Consider the following 22,852-nt stretch of genomic DNA (forward strand, 5'->3'; position numbering starts at 1 on the left):
GAGCCCACTGTTGGGTAGGGACTGTCTCTGTATGTTGCCAACTTGGACTTCCCAAGCGCTTAGTCCAGTGCTCTGCACACAGTGAGCGCTCAATAAATACGATTGAGTGATTGATTGGCCGTCTCTATAGGTTGCCAACCTGGACTCCCCAAGCGTTTAGTCCAGTGCTCTGCACACAGTCAGCGCTCAGTAAATACGATTGATTGATTGATTGCATGAGTGAATGTGCCCCGTGGGCTCGGCCCGTCCTTCTCCGGTGCTGCAGCGGTGCAGCGCCGCTGCAGTGTGCATATTGTGCAGTGTGCAGGGTGCATATTAGTGTGCATATTGTGCAGTGTGCATTTAGTGTGCATATTGTGCATTGTGCAGGGCTCCCCGGGCCTGGCAGCCGTGCAGCTGGGGCGGTGCGGATTGGGCGAGGGCCGGGCCCCGCCGCAGCCGTCAATCCCGTTCCCGCTCCTCCTTCCCTCCCTCCCTCCCGTTCCCGTTCCCGTTCCCGTTCCCGCCCCTGCCTGCCGTTCCCTCCTCCCTCCGTGGCTCCCGTTCCGGCTCCCCCGTCGGTGGGGCCGTGTCCGGTGCCTGCCCGGTGCCCGGTGCCCGGCGGTGGGCGGTGGGCTCCCTCCGGGCCCGGACCCCTCCTCCTCCTCCGCCCTCCCCCCCACCCCCAGCAGCAGCCCCCCCCCCCCCCCCCCCCGCAGCGGCCCCCGCCCCGCCCCGGAGGAGGAAGAGGAGGAGGAGGAGGGGACCCCGGCGCCCCCCGCTCCCCTCCGGCCCCCGAGAGGTAGGTAGGCGGGGGGGGGGCACGGGGCGGGGGGCACTACGTCCGTCCGTCCGTCCGTCCGTCCGCCCCGGGGGTCTCGGGCCCAGGCTCCCCGACGCCCCCCCCCCCCCGACTCCCAAACGAGCCGCCCTCTGCCCTCCTCTTCCCCTGCAGCCCCCGTCTTCCTCCTCTTCCCTGCTCCCCATCCTTCCCCACCCAGCCTCCTCCTCCTCCTCCTCTTTCTCACTCTGCCCCTGTCCTCCTCCCTTCCCTCCATCCTTCCTTCTCCTCCACCCTTCTCCCCATCCTTCCCCACCCTCCTCCTTCCCCTCCAGCACCCCCTTCCTCCTCTTCCCTGCTCCCCATCTCTCCACCACCTTTCTCCCCATCCTTCCCCACCCATCCTCCTCCTCCTCCTCTTCCCCACCCACCCTCTTCCTCCTCTCCCTCTCTCCTCCACCCTTCTCCCCATCCTTCCCCACCCTCCCTCCTCCTCCTGCCCACCCTCTCTCCTACTCTTCCCCACCCCCTCCTCCTCCTCCTCACCCCCTCCTCTTCCTCCTCCTCCCCACCCTCTCTCCTGCTTTTCCTTCCACCCTTCTCCCTTCTTTCCTCCTCTTCCCCATCCTCCTCCTCCTCTTCCCTCCACCCTTCTCCCTTCCTTTTCTAGACTGTGAGCCCACTGTTGGGTATGGACCGCCTCTGTATGTTGCCAATTTGTACTTCCCAAGCGCTTAGTACAGTGCTGTGCACAGAGTAAGCGCTCAATAAATACGATTGATTGATTCCCTCCTCCTCTTCCCTCCACCCTTTTCCCTTTCCTCCTCCTCTTCCCCACCCTCTCCTCCTCCTCCTCTTCCTCCCTCCACCCTTCTCCCTTCCCTCCTCCTCTTCCCCACCCTCTCTCCTCCTCCTCCTCCATCCACCCTCCTCCCTTTCCTCCTCCCCTTCCACCACCACCACCGCCTGTCCATCCCTTCCCAGTCCTTCCAGAGGACCAGGCGGGCTTGAGCCGGAGGCAGGCGGGTGGGCGGCCCAGCCCCTCGCCCCAACACCCTGCAACAGGTTTGTACCAGTGCCAGTCCCCGGTGGGTTGGAGCGGGGGTTGGATGGGCTACGGCGGGCCGTGGTGGGCCAGGGACCCCCACCACAACCCCTCTGCGTGGTCCGGTGGGTCAATCCCTCCTCCGCTTTTCTGATCAGAAAGGTGCCCATTCTGCAGCAGCCGGATTCCATTTTTTTCCTCCCCCCAACCCTTGGGTCAAAAAAAGAGATCAAGTCTGGTATAGGTTTTGAGAGCACTTAATTAAAAATTGTGTGTGTATACACACACACTCACACAAAGTATATGTATATATATTATGTCTAGTCTATGTAGAGCAGAGAGTCGGGAAAGATTGGGATGTTGGTTAGGGCAGAAGAAAAACCATCCCTGGGTGGTGTTTGTGTGTGTGATTTGATTATCTGGCTGATCTGCCATTAAGCTGTGTAGGCAGATGATGCAGCACGATGCAGCACTATGACAACCCAATTTTGTTCCCCTTGGCGTGGCGTGGCATCGCCTGGAATCTGCGCTCTCCCAACCCCACCCAGTGGGAAGCGGGGGTGGGGGTGGGGGTGTTTTTTGCTTTTCCTTTCCCCTAGAGTCCGGCTCGTGCGTCCCCGGTCGAAACGAGTTGGTGGGATGTGGTGGGAGAAGGAATAAGGTGCGGAGGGAGAGAGGGAAATCGTGCCCTTGTTCAGAAAAGGAAAAGATGCAGACCGTCTCCGTGGGGCTGCACTGGTGCTCTGCTGTAATGGCCGGGGTGGGGGGGCGGGGGAGGGCATGGGACTGCAGTTGTGCAGCTCTAATGCGGTCAGCATGGAGTCCAACCTGCGGCTGCGGTTGGACTCCAGCCTCGCCCACGGAGGGCTTAGCGTTAGGGTGGGGGGACTTGGGACGAAGATGAGTTCCATGGAAGGAAATGGGACACGTCCGTCGGTAGGTAGGTATTTAGAGATGTCTTTTGGACCCCAGTGCGGACCGAAGATGACCCCCACCGGCCCGGCGAGGCCGTCCTCTGCAACGGCGGAACTGAATCCTCCTAAGGCTTTTTGCACCTAGAGGGTTAAGGAGCTCTGACGGGTTCTAGATCAAGGAAAATACGCCCTTGGATGCAGAAATGAAAAGTAGCTCCCGGCACCCTGAGGCACAGGTGTTTCCATGGAAATTGGTTTGGAATATCAAAACCGTTTTTGGTTTTTTTTTTAATCCCTTTTTTTGGTGGTGGTTGTTGTATCATGGGCCGCAATGATTCTGTCATTGGGCTTTTGCTTTGCTTCTCTCCAGGGTGTGTGTCGGCGATTCGAAAGTCCTATCTGCAAGGCAGTAAATGGCTGAGATTCATGATTAGTGGGAATTAATTGTTCATCGGGGGCGCCTTTACATTTTGATTGGACTGTACCGCATTTTACCCGTTTGTCACTCCTTCCATCCGACTTTGCTTCCCGACGAGGTTCAGGAGGGACATTAAATTGGAAAGAATTGCCAGATTGATTTTTCTGTCCTTTATATTTTCCCCACCCTGTGGCTTTTGGGGTTTCAAAGCCCCAACTGAACGAGATTGTCATTTTCGAGGTCCTGGCTTAAGGAGGACAGGGAGAGGAATGATGTAGTCATCTGTGGTTGTAAAGGGGGGTCTCTATTAGGGAGAATATGGCGAAATCCATCTACAGATGCCATTCTTATTATACCCTTCCCTACTTGTATTCAGAGGGGAGTGACAGATACAATATAATTCCTGCACTTAGTCTGGGGGAAGCAAATCTCCATAAATACATGCTGGGGAAGAAGGTCTTTGCTGTAGACGAGAGTCAGTAAGAAGCCAGTATTTTCTATGGCGAGTTCACATTTTGGGGGCGTTGGAACACAAGGCGACATTCTGTATCAGAAAATCAAGCGAAAGCCTCCGATGATAATTTATATATTTCCATGTGGTCTTTATGCGGGTTTGGTGAAATGCAGATCCGGAATCGGGGGCGGCCGAACCTTGGAACATGCCCGTTTGGGCTGCTCCGTGGCATTCCGACTGGCATCCCTGGCCCACCTAGATAATTTCGGGCTTTATCGGGTCTCTGAGAAATGTCAGCCGAGGGGGAAAGTTCCAAGAGAGCTTGAGCCATCCTGGTGCAGGATCCTGTTGGCTTCCTGTCAGAGCTGGAGAGAAAGGAACTCTTGCATGACTCATTTCAGGAGAAAGCGAAAATGAGAATCCAGCCGGCAGGCCAAGTGATTCCTGTCTCCTGCTGTCTGGCACTGGTGTTGGATCCGAGTGACCCCTTGGGGCTGGTTTTGACAGCTGTGACTTCAATCGGTCATATTTATTGAGCGCTTACTGTACTGTAGTAAGCACTTGGAATGAATGGGAAGGCCGAAGACTCCCCGGGAACGTTGGCTTGGGTCGGGCTGCTGATTCCTCCCTTTCCGACTCCCCGCCCTGGTTCTGGAAATCTAGAGCAGAACTGCAAGAGGACAGTTTGGCTGTCCCAAGGCCCGACGGTTTTCCCAGTGTGGAAACCGGCCAGCCAGTCGGCATGCGAGGCCTTCCATCTTGGGGGTTCCCGTAATGGTCTCTCTCTATCAGTCAGTCAGTTAATAATCTGTCTCCTCCAAGAAGCCTTCCCTTCCTTCCTTTCCTCCTCGCCTCTTCTCCCACTCCCTTCTGCGTCACCCTGACGTGCTCCCTTTATTCATCGCCCTCTCCCAGCCCCACAGCCCTTGTGTCCCTATCTGTCATTTCTTTATTTATATTAGTAACTGTCTTCCCCTCTAGACTCTTAGCTCGTTGTGGGCAGGGAAAGCGTCTGTTATATAGTTAAATTGAACTCTTCCCAAGCACGTAGTACAGCCCTCTGCATACAGTAAGTGCTCAGATACAATCGGCTGACTGACTAGTTTTTACTGAGCACCTACTGTGTGTGTGTAGAGCACTGTACAAAGCACTTGGGCAGTACAATAAGAGTTAGAAGGCACACGTTCTGCCCTCAAGGAGCCTACAATCTGGCATGCCATCTTCATTGACCCAGCCCTCAACACCATTTTAATTGCACCCAGGTCTTTAATCTTCTTGGTTTCTGGATAGCTGGCCATGTCATCTTAGATCCCAGATGGTGTAAATCATAAAGCAGCAGGTAGCAGCACTAATGTGGCTGGTGAGACATGAGGAATAATCAGGGAGTGCCTCTCAAAGGAGGTGACCTTTTAGGAGGGCTTGGAAGGTAGAGAGGGTCATAATCTGGCCAGTTTAGTGGCCCCGGAGAATGAGTCTGAGTGTTTTCACAATGGGAGTAATACTGTCATCTCCACCCTCCTACTAATTATGGAATTTATTAAGTCCATATTATGGGCTAAGCACTTGGATAGACACAAGGTTGTCCTTGAACTCCCAGTCCATCAGTGGTATTTGTTGAGGGCCTGGCGGATGTAGAGTAGTGTACTAAGCACTTGGGCGAGTGCAGTTCCCAATAGAGTCGTTAGACATGAGCCCCGGCCACTAGGAGCTGAAAGTAGAGAAGTTTACAGATGATTGAGTGATGGGCAAGGTTCCCTTTTTTAAAATGGTATTTGTTGAGCTAAGCTCTGGGGTACATACAAACTACTCAGTTTGGACACAATCCCTCTCCCAGAAGGGCCTCACAGTCTTAATCCCCACTTTACCGATGAGGTCACTGAGGCACAGAGAAATTAAGCCACCTTCCCAAGGTCAAACAGCAGACAAATGGCAGAGCCCCAATTAGAATCCAGGTTCTCTGACTCTCAGGCTGATGTTCTTTTTTTTTTAAATGGTTTTACACGCTTACTATGTGCTGGGGCACTGTACATTTACTGAGTGCTTACACTGTGCAGAGCACTGTACTAAGTGCTTGGGAGAGTCCAAAGTAACAATAAACAGATCCATTCCTTGCCCACAGTGAGCTTACAGTCTAGAGGGTGACCTTGGACAATTCCCTTAACCTCTAGGGGCTTTATCATCATCATCATCATCATCAATCGTATTTATTGAGCGCTTACTATGTGCAGAGCACTGTACTAAGCGCTTGGGAAGTACAAATTGGCAACACATAGAGACAGTCCCTACCCAACAGTGGGCTTACAGTCTAAAAGGGGGAGACAGAGAACAAAACCAAACATACCAACAAAATAAAATAAATAGGATAGATATGTACAAGTAAAATAAATAAATAAATAAATAGAGTAATAAATATGTACAACCATATATACATATATACAGGTGCTGTGGGGAAGGGAAGGAGGTAAGATGGGGGATGGAGAGGGGGACGAGGGAGAGAGGAAGGAAGGGGCTCAGTCTGGGAAGGCCTCCTGGAGGAGGTGAGCTCTCAGCAGGGCCTTGAAGGGAGGAAGAGAGCTAGCTTAGTTTCCTCATCTGTCAAATAGGGGAAAAGTTGAGTGTGAACCCCTTAAGGGACAGGAACTGAGTGCGGCCTAGTGGAAAGATCCGTGATCAACCTGATGAGCTTGTATTTACCCCAGCACTTAGAACAGTGCCTGGTACATAGTAAGAGCTTAACAAATACACCACCAAAAAAATAATGAACTGGGATTTAAACATGGGCCTTTTGATTCCTTGTCTCATGACCTTCCCACTAGACCACACGGCCTCTCCCTGATTGCTCAAGTGGGCCATTCTCCCATAGCCATCTTCCAAAACTCCCCCTCCCTCGAGTCCTCTCCACTCCCCTCCTCCACTCCCCTGGGCAGATGTGAAGGTCAGAAGACCTCAAGCGAAATGGAAGCCGGCTTGCGTGACTCGGTAACAGGAAATCTGTCCATTCACTTCTCTCCCTTGGAACTTCACTCCCAAAGGTCCCAGAAGATGGAGGAATGGAACTGAGTGCAAGTCATAACCCCCGTGGAGTAATATTAACAATAATGTAATAATAATAATTATTATATAATTATATTATATATATTATATAATATATATAATAATATATAATACTATAATAATATATTATATAGTATATTATATTATTATAGTATTATATATTATTATATAATTATTATTATGGTGAAAATATATCATTATTATCATGGTATTTGTTAAGTGCTTACTTTGTGCCAAGCACTGTTCTAAGAGCAACGTGGCTCAGTGGAAAGAGCCCGGGCTTGGGAGTCAGAGATCGTGGTTTCTAAGCCTGGCTCTGTTGCTTGTCAGCTATGTGACTTTGGGCAACTCACTTAACTTCTCTGTGCCTCAGTTTCCTCATCTGTAAAATGGGGATTAAGACTGTGAGCCCCACGTGGGACAACCTGCTTACCTCGTATCTCCCCCAGAGCTTGGAACTGTGCTTAGCACATAATAAGCCCTTAATAAATACCATCATTATTGTGCAAATTAATCAGGTTGGACACAGTCCCTGTCCCAAGTGGGGCTTACAGTCTTAATCCCCATTTTACAGATGAGGTAACTGAAGCCCAGGGAAGTGAAGTGACTTGCCCAAGGTGTCACAGCAGACATGTGGCAGAGCCAGGATTAGAACCCAGGCTCATGTTCTATCCCGTGTGCTGTGCTGTTTAAAAATCAGCAGCACATTTCTGGCTCACTTTCACCTGTAATGGTTCTCCTTACATTGTGTATGTGTCTGATTATCATTAATCTACCTCAGCGCTTAGCACAAGACTTGACATAGAGTAAGTGCTTAGAAAATACTATCCATGTATTTATCATCATTATCATTATTTATTACCAGTTTATAGAACTTACCTATTTAAGCACTTACTCTAAAACATATCTATTTTTCCATTCTCCTCTCTGTAAGTTATGAAGCCTCTCTGATAAATACCATTGATTGATTGTGTGTGTGTGTGTATGTGTGTGCACGCGTGTGTGTCTCTCCAGCAAAACCGTAAGCTCCTTGAGGCCGGGAATTGTGTCTTCAAGAGCATTACCGGAAATCCCTCATTACAAGAAGAATAATGAAACTGGAGATCCAGTTTTGACATCATTGTTTGATGGCTCTTATCTGTTTATTGTATCATTCCAGTTGGACAAGTTAATGATTTTCCTATGAAATAATTTTCTCCTTCAGAGTACGCATAAAATGCATACGGAACGCTTCCTCTTTTCCAGACCTATGGAAATTCAGTTGGCATTATTCATTCATTCATTCAATTGTATTTATTGAGCACTTACTGTGTGCAGAGCACTGTACTAAGCACTTGGGAAGTACAAGTTGGCAACATATAGAAACGGTCCCTACCCAACAGCGGGCTTACAGTCTAGAAGGGGGAGACAGAGAACAAATCAAAACATATTAACAAAATAAAATAGAAAAAATATGTACAAATAAAATAGAGTAATAGATACGTACTATTGGAATGACTCAGTGAATTATTTTCTCCTCCCTCCCCAGCTTGCCCAAACTGTAATAAATAATAATAATTGTGGTATTTGTTTAGCGCTTACTATCTGCCGAGCACTGTTCTAAGCACTGGGGTAGATTCGTGCCAATCAGGTTGGACAGACAATCCCACATGGGACTCACAATCTTAATCCCCGTTTTACAGATGAGATAACTGACACACAGAAAAGTGAAGTGACTTGCCCAAGGTCACACGGCAGACATGTGGCCGAGCCGGGATTAGAACCCTCGACCTCTGACTCCCAATCCCGTGCTCTTTCCACTAGGCCATGATATGCAGACCCTGAGTTTTGTTCTGAACTCAAAGCTGAGTTCCTAGCTTTGTTTGAATGGGACAGACAGGTGGCAAGTGATGTGTTTCCCTTCACTTGTCATGTTCACGGAAACCAGGACACTTCTGGGGAAACTAATTTTATCTCTCCCAAGCATTGCGGTGTCTCCTCGAAGTCAGACAGAAACCCAGATAAAATTCCATGTGGTGTTTTTCATCATCAACAGCACTGACCGAGTGCTTGCCAAAGGCAGAGAGCACAGCCTAGGTGCTAAGAGGAATTTGAGGAAGAAAAACAAAACACTGCAACCTCATTGTGGGCAGGGAACGTGCCGACCAATTCTGTTGTACTTTCCCAAGTGCTTGGTACAGTGTTCCGCACAGAATAGGCGCTCAGTAAATACCGTCAATGATGTACCCTACCCTCAAAGAGCTTTCAAGGTACCTAGGGAGACAGCAGCATAAATTGGTGCCTATTCACTAACTGAAAGAATGAAACAATAGCTGTAAATAATATTCATCATATTTATTGAAACAGTTCCCTGCCCACAACGAGCTTACAGTGTACACATAGTGGATAAACTCACAGCACACAAATAAACAGGTTAAGGTGTAAGCAGGCTAAAGTGGGTTAGGAGCTGACATGACAGAGAAAGTGGGGTGTTAATCAGGGAAGGTCTCCTGGAGGAGAGTTTTTTTTTAATAATAATAATAGTAATGGTATTTGTTAAGCGCTTACTATGTGCAAATCACGGTTCTAAGCACCGTGGGGGGGGATATAAGGTAATCAGATTGTCCCACGTGGGGCTCACAATCTCTATCCCCATTTTACAGATGAGGGAACTGAGGCACAGAGAAGTTAAGTGACTTACCCAAAGTCACACAGCTGATATAAGTGGCAGAGTCAGGATTCAAACCCATGACCTCTGACTCCCAAGCCCGGAGCCACGCTGCTTCTATATATATATATATATATCAAAGACAAAACTAAAAAACTTAAATTACTCAATTTTTTCCTCACATGAACAGTACAGCTTGCATTCATTGGATGTTCCATTAGTAAAGATGGCCAAAACCTTCTTTGAAGGTATATATTTAAACCTCCAAAGAAGGTTTATTTTTATATATATGTATTTATATTTATATATATACACCTTCAAAGAAGGTTTTGGCCATCTTTACTAATGGAACATCCAATGAATGCAAGCTGTACTGTTCATGTGAGGAAAAAATTGAGTAATTTAAGTTTTTTAGTTTTGTCTTTGATATAATTTGTTAATAGTAATAATAATAATTATGGTATTTGTTAAGCATTTACTATGTGCCAAGCACTGTTCTAAGTGCTGGGGTAGATAAAAAGGTAATCAGGTTGTCCCATGTAGGGCTCACAGGCTTAGTCCCCATTTTACAGATGAGGTAATTGAGGCACAGAGCAGTTAAGTGGCTTGCCCAAGGTCACTCAGCAGACATATGGCGGAGCCGGTATTAGAACCCACGTCCTCTGACTCCCAAGCCTGTGCTCTTCCCACTATGTCATGCTGCTTCTCCTGTTAGGCATTTACTATGTGCCAGGCACTGTACTATATATTGGGGCAGCTAGAAGATAACCATGTTGGACACTGTCCCTGTCCCACTTTGGGTTCACAGTCCGTCTTGCCGCTAATGTCTCTCAGAAAGCAACATCCTCTGTGGAGTCAGGTTGGGCTCACTGTGTCTCAAAAACATTTCTTGTCACTTTCTTGGTCATGATTTTCCCCCTTTTCAACAGTTTGGATGTCTTGTCATCCAAGTCTCCTCCCAAGCCCCTCCCTGGATGAGCATCGTCTTGGTACTGGAGAATTTACAGTGTGTCAGGGTCTCGTTTTAAGTGCTCCTGACTTACAGGCCACACCTAGTTTAGATGGCATGTGGTACCCAAGCAACCGTTCAAGGCGTTGGATGTGATGGATGCTTTCCCCAGGGCTCAGAATCAAACAGAAGCCTTGATGCTACAGATGCCTTGAAGAGTTTGGGTTGAGCCTGAAAACTGGCTCTCTGCTGAGAAGCAGCGTGGCTTAGTAGATGGAGCACGAGCCTGGGATTCCAGAGGACCTGGGTTCTAATCTTGGCTCTGCCACGTGTCTGCTGTGTGACCTTGGGCAAGTCACTTCACTTCTCTGGGCCTCAGTTACCTCATCTGTAAAATGGGGATTAAGAGAGTGAGCCCTATGTGAGACAGGGACTGTGTCCAATCTGATTAACTTGTACCTACCCCAGAGTTTAGACCAGTGCTTGGCAAATAGTAAGTGCTTAAGTACCATAATTATTATTATTATTATTATTACCTCTGTTAGTCTTAAAAAGGAGTCGAGGGCCTTCTCAACTTGGTTATCAGCAGTTTTGAAGTACTGGTTCATTGAGATATGTAGAGGAATTCAGGGACAGAACTCTGAATTCAGTGCAAGTTGTGGGTTTTTGTCTTGGGAATGAGAATGTTAGAATCATCTTTTGCTCTGTCATTAGACTAGCGCCTTGTGGTGCCTGCACAGGTGTTCAGAATTATTTCCATGTCATCTTGTGTGTAGGCTTTCAGCGCTCCATCAGTGCCATAAAGTATCTTGGTGTGAATAATGCAAGTGCAGTCAACAGTTCTGGCAGCCTGTTGAGGGGGACGCTCAGAGGACCACATATGAAGTCACACATCATCTGCAAAGGCAGTGAGTCCTAGTGGGAAGGACCATTCACTGAATCTTATTGAGCACTTACTGTGTGCAGAGCACTGTACTTAGCCCTTGGGAGAATACAGTGTGACAATAAGCAGACGTATTCCCTGCCCACAAGGCGCTCACAGTCTAGAGGGGGAGACAGACGTTATTCTGAGCTTGGGCTGGTCCCTTAACCTTTCCATTTCCTCATCTGTAAAATTCTCTCCCTTCCTCTTAGCCTGTGAGCGCCGTGCAACATGGCGACTGTGTCTGATCTGATTATCTCCTGTCCATCCATCCTTGTGCTCAGCACAGTGTTGGGCACTGTCGATATGCTCAGTCCATTATTAGTAATTTCCAGATCCCTTCTTACACCCTCAAACAGGGCAAGGTTGGAGCAAGTTCTCAATCCTCTGTGTCTTATCGTGGTGATGGGGCAAGGCTGCTCCCATTCTGACTCCCAAGCCTGTGCTCTCTCCAGAGGGTGTCCCTCAGTGTGCCACCCCCTGACTGCCTCATCGCTCGATGTGCTCTGGGCCCCAGCGATTAGAGAGCAGAGCCACCACCGCTGCAGCCAATTCCTCGCCCAACTTCTCCAACCCGAGCCCTCAGGGTCACCTGCTGTTTCTGCCGGGAGACTCCTCTTCCTCATTAATAATAATAATAACAATATTGGTATTTGTTAAGCATTTAATATGTGCCAAGCACTGTTTAAAGCACTGGGGGAGATACAGGGTCATCAGGTTGGACACAGCCCCTGTCCCACATGGGGCTCACAGTCTTCCCCATTTTACAGATGAGGTAACTGAGGCACAGAGAAGTGAAGCAACTTGCCCAAGGTCACACAGCAGACAAGCAGCAGAGCTGGGATGAGGACCCACACCCTCTGAATCCCAAGCCCGTGCTCTTACCACTAGGCCATGCTGCTTCTTATTGTTCATTCTCAGTACTCTCTGGGAGTCCCACCCGGACCCCACGGGATGTGGCAGACTCCAAGAGGCCTTCCCTAAGCCCTCCTTTCCCCTTCTCCATTCCCTTCTGCATCTCCCTGACTTGCTCCCTTTATTCATCCCCCTTCCCTCAGCCCCTCAGCACTTATGTCCATATCTGTAATTCATTTATTTATATTAATGTCTATCTCCCCCTCTAGACTGTAAGCTCACTGTGGGCAGGGAATGTGTCTGTTTATTGTTATATTGTACTCTCCCAAGCACCTAGAACAGTGGCCCGCACACAGTAAGTGCTCAATAGGTACGACTGACTGACTGACTAACAAGGATTCGCCCAGGGGCTTTGGGAAGATGGAGACAGAGGAGGATGGGCCTGAACTGCAGTGCTTGAAAAAGAAAAAAGAAGTAGTGAAATGAGAGAATCTGGGTTCTTAAGTTCCAGGTCCATTCTGCCACAAAAGTAAGGGGTCAAGACAGCGTGTCTCATTAATCAGTGACTTCCCCTGGTTGCTTGGATTTCAAATTTAAGGTGGTGAGTACTTGTGGAGGTGTAACGTTTGAAACTAGCTAATTCTTTGGGGGCAGAATAGGAATTGCTCCCTCGGTTAGTTGCACTGTCAGTGAATGCTTTTTTCTGGAATTTTGCATTTCATTAAGGCTTTGGGGTTGTTATTCAGTGCTTACTATGTTCCAGACACTGCGCCTACAAGACAATCTGATTGGATACTGTCCTTCGCCCAGTGAATTCCCACCTCTATGCTTTCCCAGCGTTTAGTGCTCTACGCACAGTAAGCACTTAATAAGTATGATTGCTACTATTATACTATTAAGCAGTTTATAGTGTCTAAGAAATAGGGAGAGCAGGGACCGTCTGTCCATTGTGCAGATGAAGAAACTGAGGCCCAGAGAGGTGAATTAACTTGCCCAAGATCTCACAATTGACCAGTGGCAGCGAGGGGGATTAGAGCCCAAGTCTCCTGGTTCTCAGTCCCTCTCCCTTTCTCCTAAGGGGCGCTCTGTGCTCTGCCCACAGCAAAGGGTCAATAAGTGCTATTGATTTATTGATTGGTTAATAAGGGGAGAATGTGACGGGGCAGAGATGTGCAGCGGCCCCAGGGGAGATGAAGTAGAGCATCAGAAGAGACAGTCAGTTCTATTTTTTGAGCGCTTATTGTGTGCAGAGCACTGTACTAAGTGCTTGGGAGAGGACAATATAACAATAAACAGACATATTCCCTGCCCACACACCCTGGATCCTCCCTGCTTCTTGCCCCGATGGGATGAATGGCTAATTTCCCATCCCGCCAGCAGCTGCTTCAAGGATAACTTCGATCTGGAAGCATTGGCTGCCAAGGGCAGATGAGCATGAAGAGTGGATTATCTTTGACCTGTTATGCCTGACCCTCAGCTCCTCTCTGTCTGGGGGCTTGGCTTGATACGGGCAAGGCCTGTTTTGGGAATTTCTTCTCCCCTTTTCACAGTGAAAAATAAACCCCTCAATCTTCACTGAGGTTTTTTGTTTTTTTAATGGTATTTGTTAAGTGCTTACTCTGTGCCAGGCCCTGTACTAAATACTGGGGTAGATACAAGCAAACCAGGTTGGGCACAGTCCATGGCCCATGTGGGGTTCACATTCTTAATCCCCATTTTACAGATGAGGGAACCGAGGTCCAGAGAAGTGAAGAGACTTCCCCGAGGTCACATACAAGAGAAATGGCGGAGCCAGGACTAGAACCCAGGTCCCCTGACTCCCAGCCTGTGCACTATCTACTAGGCTACGCTGTTTCTCTGAATGCTTTGGAACCTGCTTGTTCTCAGCCTCCCTTTTTTTCCTTCCCCAACCATTTCCCCTTTCTCTCATCTCAGCTGTTACACAAATGGGGCCTGAGCAGTGTGGAAAAAAAATCCATATTTTCTACTTTCCCATCAGTCCACCTCCCATAACGTGCGGTCAGGAGGGTAGCCTCAGCGCGAAAGGGAAAACATTAGGAATTAAATTCCCGGAAGAGAAGAGATGTGCGTGTGTTTGCTTTGAAAGAACTCCCTTGGGTGGGAGGATGAGAGCTGCTTCCCTTTAGGATGTGTCGGTTGCTATGGAGATGGTGGCAGATCCTCCTCTTCCCCTCCCCCCTGCAAGAAAAAGCCTGAGCATTCTCAGGTGCTGCCAGGGAAGAACCGAAAAAAGCAAGGGAGAGAAAGAGAGGGAAGGAGAAAAGAAAGGCAAGATGGAGGGGGAAGGAGAGAGAAAGGGAAAGGGGGAGTAAGAGCAGAAAAGAGAGGGAGGGGGAAAAGACAAGGGAGAGAGGAGGAAGAGAGAAGGGAAAAGGAGGGGAGAGAGGGAAAGAGTGAGATGGGGAGAAAGAAAAGGGAATCATGGTGAAGTGGGGAGGGAAGAGAGTGAGAATTAATTAACATTATTTATTGAGTGCTTATTCACTGAACTTTACTAAGCCCTTGGGAGAGCACAATATAACAGACACATTTCCTGCCCACAGCGAGTTTACAGTCTAGAGGGGGAGACAGACATTAACAGAAATAAATAAAAATTATAGTGCTTATGGTGTAGCGAGCACTATAATAAGCACTTGGGACTATAAGCTTGTAATTCCATATTATATTAATTAGAATTGGAAGGGAACGTGTCTGCTAATTCTGTTGTATACATGTGCTTGCTACAGATCTCTGCACGTAGTACGTGCTCAACAAATACCTTAGATTGATTTATTTTTCCCCCTTTCTTCCCCTCCTGGCTCCATGCACAGTAGAAATTGCGGCAAGCACCCTCCTGAATATGAAGGGGATTTTTTTTCTTTAAATGGCATTTGTTAATCACTCATTATTTGCCAGGCACTGTAGTAAGTGCCTGGGGTAAATAAAAGCTAATCAGATTGGGTACATTCCCGACCCACATGGGGCTCTCAGTCTTCATCCCCATATTATAGATGAAGTAACTGAGGCACAGAAAAGTTAAGCAGAGAAGCGATGGAGTCAGGATTAGAACCCAGGTCCTCTGAGTCCCAGGCCCATGCTCTATCCACTAGGCAACTTTTCCATGGCATCTTCTACCCACAAACCCCCCGATGATACCTGAAGTGCTTCAGCTTTCCTTTGACAGTCACCAAGCAAATAATAATACATGGGTTTTTAAGCAGATCTACAGGTGCGGAATTCCAGGACCCTGGTTTCAACAGAGAGTCCAGTAGGTTGAAGGCAAATGTATCTGCTTTTGTGGAGCCATTTGGAAAAGGGTTTTTAACATCCCGGTACCCCACCACCGAAAAAGACACCCTCTTAGAAAAGACTCGCTGGTTCTTCTGTGTGGCAGTAATAAGGCTTTCGAAAGAGAGACCTCGAGTTGGCTTTACTTTTGTGGAACCATTTGGAAAAGGGTTTTTAACATCCCTGTACCCCACCCCCGAAAAAGACACCCTCTAAGAAAAGACTCGCTGGTTCTTCTGTGTGGCAGGAATAAGGCTTTCGAAAGAGAGACCTTGAACTGGCTTTCCATTCTCACCGAAAGGAGGGTGTTGCACACCTTCGGGCCGATGTTACGGTTTAAAAATACACCCTCGGCAATCAGGAGTCACGTGGCCTCCCACCCCCAGCCCCCGCCCCCACTTCCCAAAACTCTTTCCCCTATGTATTCCATGATACCGAGGGTGCAATCAGCCACGTCCTTTAAAAGGCGCCTGAGGGTCGCCAGGGAAACCCACTGCTGAGAGGGTTTTGAGTAATGTACCCAGCAAACAGGGAAGAACTGAACAGAACTGTGGAAAGGCAGAACCGAACCTCCTTCTGTCTCTTGCCCTGGTGGATCAAGACCCCTTTATGGTGGAAAAATACCAAGAATGAAATTCCCCTCTGAGGTTTCTGAGGACTCCCACTGGAACTTCACCACAGCCCTCGAGACCATTTTTTTAATGGTATTTGTTAAGCACATACCATGTGCCCAGCACTGTAGTAGATACAATTTACAAGGTAATCAGGTTGGACACAGTCCCCGTCCCTTGTGAGACTCACAGCTTTAATCCCCGTTTTACAGATGAGGTAACCGAGGCACAGAGAAGGTAAGTGACTTGCACAAGATCACGCAAGCGGACAAGTAGTGGTGTTGGGATTAGAACCCAGGTCCTTTTGACTCCCAGGCTTCTGCTCTATCCACTAGGGCATGCTGCTTCTCGTGTCGTGTACCAGGCTATGTACCTCCCTGGAGTGATTCTTGGACCCCCTCTTTCCCTGGCAACCCTTGGGTTATCTTTATTCTTAACATCAGCTTTAAAGCACTTAATCACCTTTCCTCCATCTACCTCACCTCGCTGTTCTCCTACTACAATCCAACCCGCACAATTTGCTCCTCTAATCCCAACCTACTCATGGAACCTCAATCTCGTCTATGTCGCCGCTGACCTGTGGCCCATGTCCTGCGTCTGTCCAGGAATTCCCTCCCTCTTCATTCTTATTAAAGTCACATCTCCTCCAAGAGGTCTTCCCTGACAAAGCCTTCATTCTTTCTTCTCCCACTCCCTTCTGCATCGCCCTTGCGCTTGGATTTGCTTCCTTTTTTCCACCCCTTCCTCAGCCTCATAGCACAGCACTAAGCACTTGAGAGATTACAATACGACGATAATGATAATAATAATAATGGCATTTATTAAGCGCTTACTATGTGCAAAGCACTGTTCTAAGCGCTGGGGAGGTTACAAAGTGATCAGGTTGTCCCACGGTGGGCTCACAGTCTTAATCTCCATTTTACAGATGAGGTAAAGGCACAGACTTGCCCAAAGTCACACAGCTGACATTTGGCGGAGCCGGGATTTGAACTCCTGACCTCTGACTCCAAAGCCTGCTCTTTCCACTGAGCCACGCTGCCGCCCTGCCCATTCCCTGCCCACATTGAGTTTACAGTCTGAAGGAGCTCCGTTCTAGCCCCCAGGCCTGAAAACCTTCTGGGTTTGTGTCTACGAGAAGCAGTGTGACCTTGTGAAAAGAGCAGAGCACAGACCTAGGAGTCAAAGGACCTGGGTTCTAATTCCGACTCAGCCACTTTCCTGCTCTGTGTCCTTGGGGGAGTCTCTTAACTTCTCCTCAACTGTAAAATGGGTATTCGGTACCTGTTTTTCCTCCTACCTAGACTATGCCCAACCTGTTTATTTTTAACCTGAGACAGGGACTATGTCTGTCCTGTTGGTTTTTAATCTATTCTAGTGGTTAGTAGAGTGCGTGGCACATAGAAATGCTTAACAAATACCACAATTATCATTATTATTTGTAGTGGCATTTAAGCTCTTACTGTGTGTCGAACACTTTTCCAAGTAGGCAGGTACAAGTTAATTAGGTCATAATTCATTAATTAATGTATTCATGTTCCCTCTAGACTGTAAGCTCTTTATGGACAAGCAACGTGTCTGCTAATTCTGCTGTATTATACTCTCCCAAGCACTTAATACAGTGCTCTGCACATAGCGAACACTCAATTAAATGCCATTGATTGATAGGCTGGACACAATTATTATTATGATGATAGAGCACGTTTCTGTCATTTCATAATGGAATATGTCTTTCATTGACCCGATATTAAGAATCTCTTAACCATCTGGGGGAACACCTCATGATTTTTCCTTTTTGGTACTCTCGATAGCCAACGGAGTAGGATGTCTTGCAGCCGTGCAGGAGAATAGGGACTAAGTGTTCCAATTAAACGTATATTCCAGGCAGCAGGGGAATGCGGCTTGTGGTTAACTATTCTCATTTGCTCTCACAGAAGGCGGGTTTGGCCAAATATTAACATGTTCTAGAGGACAGAGGCTTTCGTTGGGCCATGCTCACCGACTCCTTCCACAGGATGTTCTCTCAGCTACAGTACAGATTTCCGAGTTCATCACGTCCCAAGCGCTTAGTACACTGCTCTGCAAACAGTAAGCGCCCAATAAATACGATTGAATGAATGAATCATGGTGGACCCCAACCCTCACCAACTGGTGGTAGTTAGTGAGTGCTTACTGTGTGCAGAGACCTGCCCTGGACTGTGTCTTTGTTTAAAATTCACCCCCATTCTACTCTTGCTTCCTTCCTCAGCCTGTCTCAGGATCTTACATTCATTCACTCAGTCGTATTTATCGAGAACTTACTATGTGCAAAGCCCTGTATTAAGCTCTAGAGAGAGTACAATACAACAACGAATAGACCCATTCCCTGCCTACAATGAGCTCAGTCTAGAGGATCTTCATGGCATTTGATGGGATCATCTGTTTTGGAAATGATGACTTCAGTTTTGTTTTCATGGGTGTGTTTTTATGGTATTTGCTAAGCGCTTACTACGTGCCAGGCACTCAACTGAGCACTGGGGTAGATACAAGCTAATCAGGTTGGGCACTGTCCCTGACCCACATGGGGCTCACCGTCTTCATCCCCATTTTACAGATGAGGAAACTGAAGCACTCAGAAGTCAGTCAGTCGTATTTATTGAGCGCTTACTGTGTGTAGAGCACTGTACTAAGCACTTGGTAGAGTACGATAGAACAGTATAACAGTCTCATGCCCACAATGAGTTTACTTGCCCAAGGTGAAGCAGCGTGGCTCAGTGGAAAGAGCATGGGCTTTGGAGTCAGAGGTCATGGGTTCAAATCCTGGCTCCGCCAATTGTCAGCTGTGTGACTTTAGGCAAGTCATTTAACTTCCCTGTGCCTCAGTTCCCTCATCTGTAAAATGGGGATGAAGACTGTGAGCCCCCCGTGGGACAACCTGATCACCTTGTAACCTCCCCAGCGCTTAGAACAGTGCTTTGCACATAGTAAGTGCTTAGTAAATGCCATTAAAAAAAAAGATCACATGTGACAAGTGGCAGAGCCGAGATTAGAACCCAGGTCCTTCTGTCAGGCCCGGGCTCTAACCACTAGATGATGATGCTTCAAGACGTCCCTTTTATTTATGCATTTGGATAGTTTGGACCAAGGCAGGGCTCTATTCAGCCTTCTGGTAGTCAAGAGCGTGAGAGTGTGAGTCGAGGGGGGCCTGGGGCTAATGTAGGGAAAATGTGAGTCCGAGGGGCGTGATAACGAGGAGATTGGGAACCCGGCGAGAACCGTGCTTTCAAGCTGGAATGTGCGGGAGTCCCGCCAAGAGCCTGGAAGAACAGCAAGGCGACATGCACGGATGCAGGCAGGTCCCGGATGGCTTAAAATAGCCTCCGTTTCACAGAAGGTCGTGGACATTGTCACTTACCTCATCGAGGCGAAGATTCTGCCTTTCGAGATGGAGGCCAGAGATGGGGGCGTCTCCCATTTTGTGTGCGACGGCCTCTGTTGGTTTTTTTCTCTTGGTCGGTTCAGTCGTCCTCCCACCCCACCCCACCCCAGAACTTGTACTCAGATGGTCTAGGGGGAAAAGCGCAGAGCCTCTTGGGAGTCAGAGCACTTGAATTTTAATCCCCACTCCTCTCCTTGCCTGCTGTGCCTCTGTTTCCTCATCTGTAAAATGGGGATTCAATTCCTGCTCACTCTCTTACTTAGACTATGCTCCCTATATGGGACAGGGACTGTGTCCCAAGTGATTATCTTGTACTTACCTCAGTATTTAGTGCACTAAGTACCACTGGTACATAGTAAGCACTTGGCACAAAGTGCTTAACAAATACTATCATTATTATTATTATTCAAAATGGATATTTATATTCATTTAATTGTATTTATTGAGCACTTACTATGTGCAAAGCACTGCGCTTAGTACAGTGCTCTGCACATAGTAAGCACTCAATAAATACGATTGATGATGATGACAGTATAACAATAGACACGTTCCCTGCCCACAACGAGCTTACAATCTAGAGAGTAATGTCTGTCTCTCCCTCTAGACTGTAAGCTCCTCATGGGCAGGGAATGTGTCTATCAACTCTTGTCCTCTCCCAAGTGCTTAGTATAGTGCTCGGCCCACAATAAGTGCTCAACAAATACGATGGAGGGATTGATCTCAGGGTGGCATCCAGCCAGGCAGGATTTTGCCTGGGCCAAGATCTAACATTATTATCCTAAGCCTGTTTTCATCTCCCATGTCGACTTCAGGCAGGCAAAAGTGACTTGGTTAGTTCTCCTGGGTTTTTCACTTTCTGAACAAAAAATATGTGTTTACATGCAAATAACTGACATTTGGATGCGGAGGAAGACGGGGCAGCCAGAAGGTGAACACTGGATTTTTTTTCCCTCCTCTAGTCAGTCAGTGGCATTTATCGAGCGCTTGCCATATGCAGAGCACTGTACTGAGTGTTTGGGAAAGTGCAATAAACAATATAACAGACCCATTTCCTGCCCACAACAAGCTTACAGTCCAGAGGGGGATAAAATGAGCTTACTCTGATTCAGACTCTGTAGCGAGTTCATCTAGGGGAAGGGAGAGAGTCTGATCCTGTGGTTCGTTCTTATGGGAGGGAGAGGTCCTTTATTCGGTTGAATTTATTGAGTGCTTACTGTGTGCAGAGTACTGTACTAAGCACTGGGGAGAGTACAATATAACAATGAACAGACACATTACCTGCCCACAGTAAGCTTGCAGTCTAGAGGGGGAGACCGACATTAATAGAAATGAATCTGCTCATCACCCTGGGGTCTCGACCTTGCAGCGGAGCAGGGAGATTGGAAGGAAGTGGCATAGAGAAAACCAAGAAGGAGCTTTTGGATGGGCCTGCGACCAATTGGAGTCATCAAGAGGCGCTGGGTTGCGTTGGCGGGGACCTGCTGGAGGAGAGGGAGGGAGGGAGGTTGGAAATGAAGCAGATGCTTGCATGCCCCAGATTTGTGTTGCTTGGAGACCCAAGCAAGAGACCCCATGATTGGAGGAGCCGAGCGGGAATGAAATATAGCATCCAAGAGGATGCAGAAGGCAGCGTTATCGGCAGATAGGGAACTTTGTCTTGGGGTTTTCCGCACCCCGATTTCTTGAGCCTTGCTAAGGGGTAGGATGGAGGGCAAACATACTAGACCACCCCCTCCAGCCTACGAAGGTGAGAAGGGAGGGTGCTGATATGCCAGAGCCCCCAGTCTCTATTGTCTTGAGTTTTCTCCCATCAAGATTCTAAAGATGGCTTGATGGTGTGAAAATTAACCCACTACCTACCTATTCGACCCGAAACAAAGTGAACCCTCATAATAATAATAATAATGGCATTTATTAAGTGCTTACTATGTGCAAAGCACTGTTCTGAGCGCTGGGGAGGTTACAAGGTGATCAGGTTGTCCCACACGGGGCTCACAGCCCCCATTTTACAGATGAGGTAACTGAGGCCCAGAGAAGTTAAGTGACTTGCCCAAAGTCACACAGCTGACAAGTGGCGGGGCTGGGATTTGAACCCATGACCTCTGACTCCAAAGCCCATGCTCTTTCCACTGAGCCACGCTGCTTCTCTCTCATGTGCCTGCTGAACGAGAGCAGATGGCTGTAGAACGTTTTACTATCAGTCAATTGTATTTATTGAGTGCTTACTGTACTAAGCGCTTGGGAGAGTACAATATAATAATAATAATTATGGTATTAAGTGCTTACTGTGCACCAGGCAAAGCACTAAGCACTGGGGGGGATATAAGCAAATCAAGTTGGACCTAGTCCATGTCCCACATGGGACTCACAGTTTTAATCCCCATTTTACAGCTGAGGTAACTGAGGTACAGAGAAGTGAAGTGACTTGCCCAAGGTCAGACATGAGAGACATTCCCTGCCCACAGCAAGTTTACATTTCCTATAATAATAATAATAATAATGATGATGATGATGATTATAGCTTGTGTTAAGCCCTGACTGTGTGCCAAGCACTCTACTCTTTCTCCATCTGTCAGCACACCATTTTGTATATACACATTTTCAATACCTGCCTTGCGTTTTGTCTGAGTGCTAAGCACAGTGCTATGCACTCAGTAACTCTCATTGATTGATTGATAGTGCCCAGTTTGATTACCTCGTATCTGATCCAGAGCTTGGCAGGAGCTTAAGAAAATGCCAAAGGTTTTCTCTCACTTAGAAATAAACTGGGAAACGGAATGCTGGAATCCCAGCATAAAATGTGCTCCTTCCCAGCAGTGGGTGATGTTCCCGTGTGGGATTTAAAACTAGTTATTTCTAGATTCTTTTTTTCTGTTCAGATATAACCAGAAACATATTTTATCCTTTTCAAGGGTTTTAGATCATTCAGCAAGAGGAAAGAGCTAAACTGCTCTACTTTAATGCTTAGGAATTTGACTTTAAAAGCAGATTACAACACACCCTCTTCTGATTGCAGTGTATTGTTGAACACTCCCAAAACAAAACACGAACAACTTTGTGCCCTCCTGATTTTCCCCACTTGAATTTAGCCCAGATGTCATACATAAGTAAGTTGAAGAATAAACCAGTGATAAACAAAATGGAAGAAGTACAGAATAGGCATTCATTTTATTTAGAGAAGCAGTGTGGTTTAGTAGATACAGTATGGATCAGAGAATCAGAAGGACATGGATTCTAATCCTGGCCCCAACCACTAGTCTATTATGTGACCTTGGGCAAGTCACTTCACTCACTGTGCCTCAGTTACCTCATCTGCAGCAGCGTGACTCAGTGGAAAGAGCACGGGCTTGGGAGTCAGAGGTCATGGGTTCTAATTCCGACTCCGCCACTTAGCTGTGTGACTTTGGGCAAGTCACTCAACTTCTCTGTGCCTCAGTTCCCTCATCTGTAAATAGGGATTAAGACTGTGAGCCCCATGTGGAACAACCTGATCACCTTGTGTCCCTCCAGCGCTTAGAAC

At 47.7% G+C, this 22,852-nt stretch overlaps 1 protein-coding gene across 1 annotated transcript in view; it reads left to right on the plus strand.

Moving 5' to 3' along the window:
• The first annotated feature begins 1,725 nt into the window (after window positions 1-1,725).
• SPTBN1 (spectrin beta, non-erythrocytic 1) overlaps window positions 1,726-22,852 on the plus strand; it is a 219,942-nt gene continuing 198,815 nt past the window's right edge. Inside the window, exon 1 of the mRNA XM_038751786.1 lies at window positions 1,726-1,825. The gene's annotated coding sequence lies outside the window, so the exon portion shown is untranslated. The remainder of the gene's footprint in view (window positions 1,826-22,852) is intronic.

The sequence above is a fragment of the Tachyglossus aculeatus genome, chromosome 9, assembly GCF_015852505.1.
Source record: "Tachyglossus aculeatus isolate mTacAcu1 chromosome 9, mTacAcu1.pri, whole genome shotgun sequence".
Lineage (NCBI taxonomy): Eukaryota > Metazoa > Chordata > Mammalia > Monotremata > Tachyglossidae > Tachyglossus > Tachyglossus aculeatus.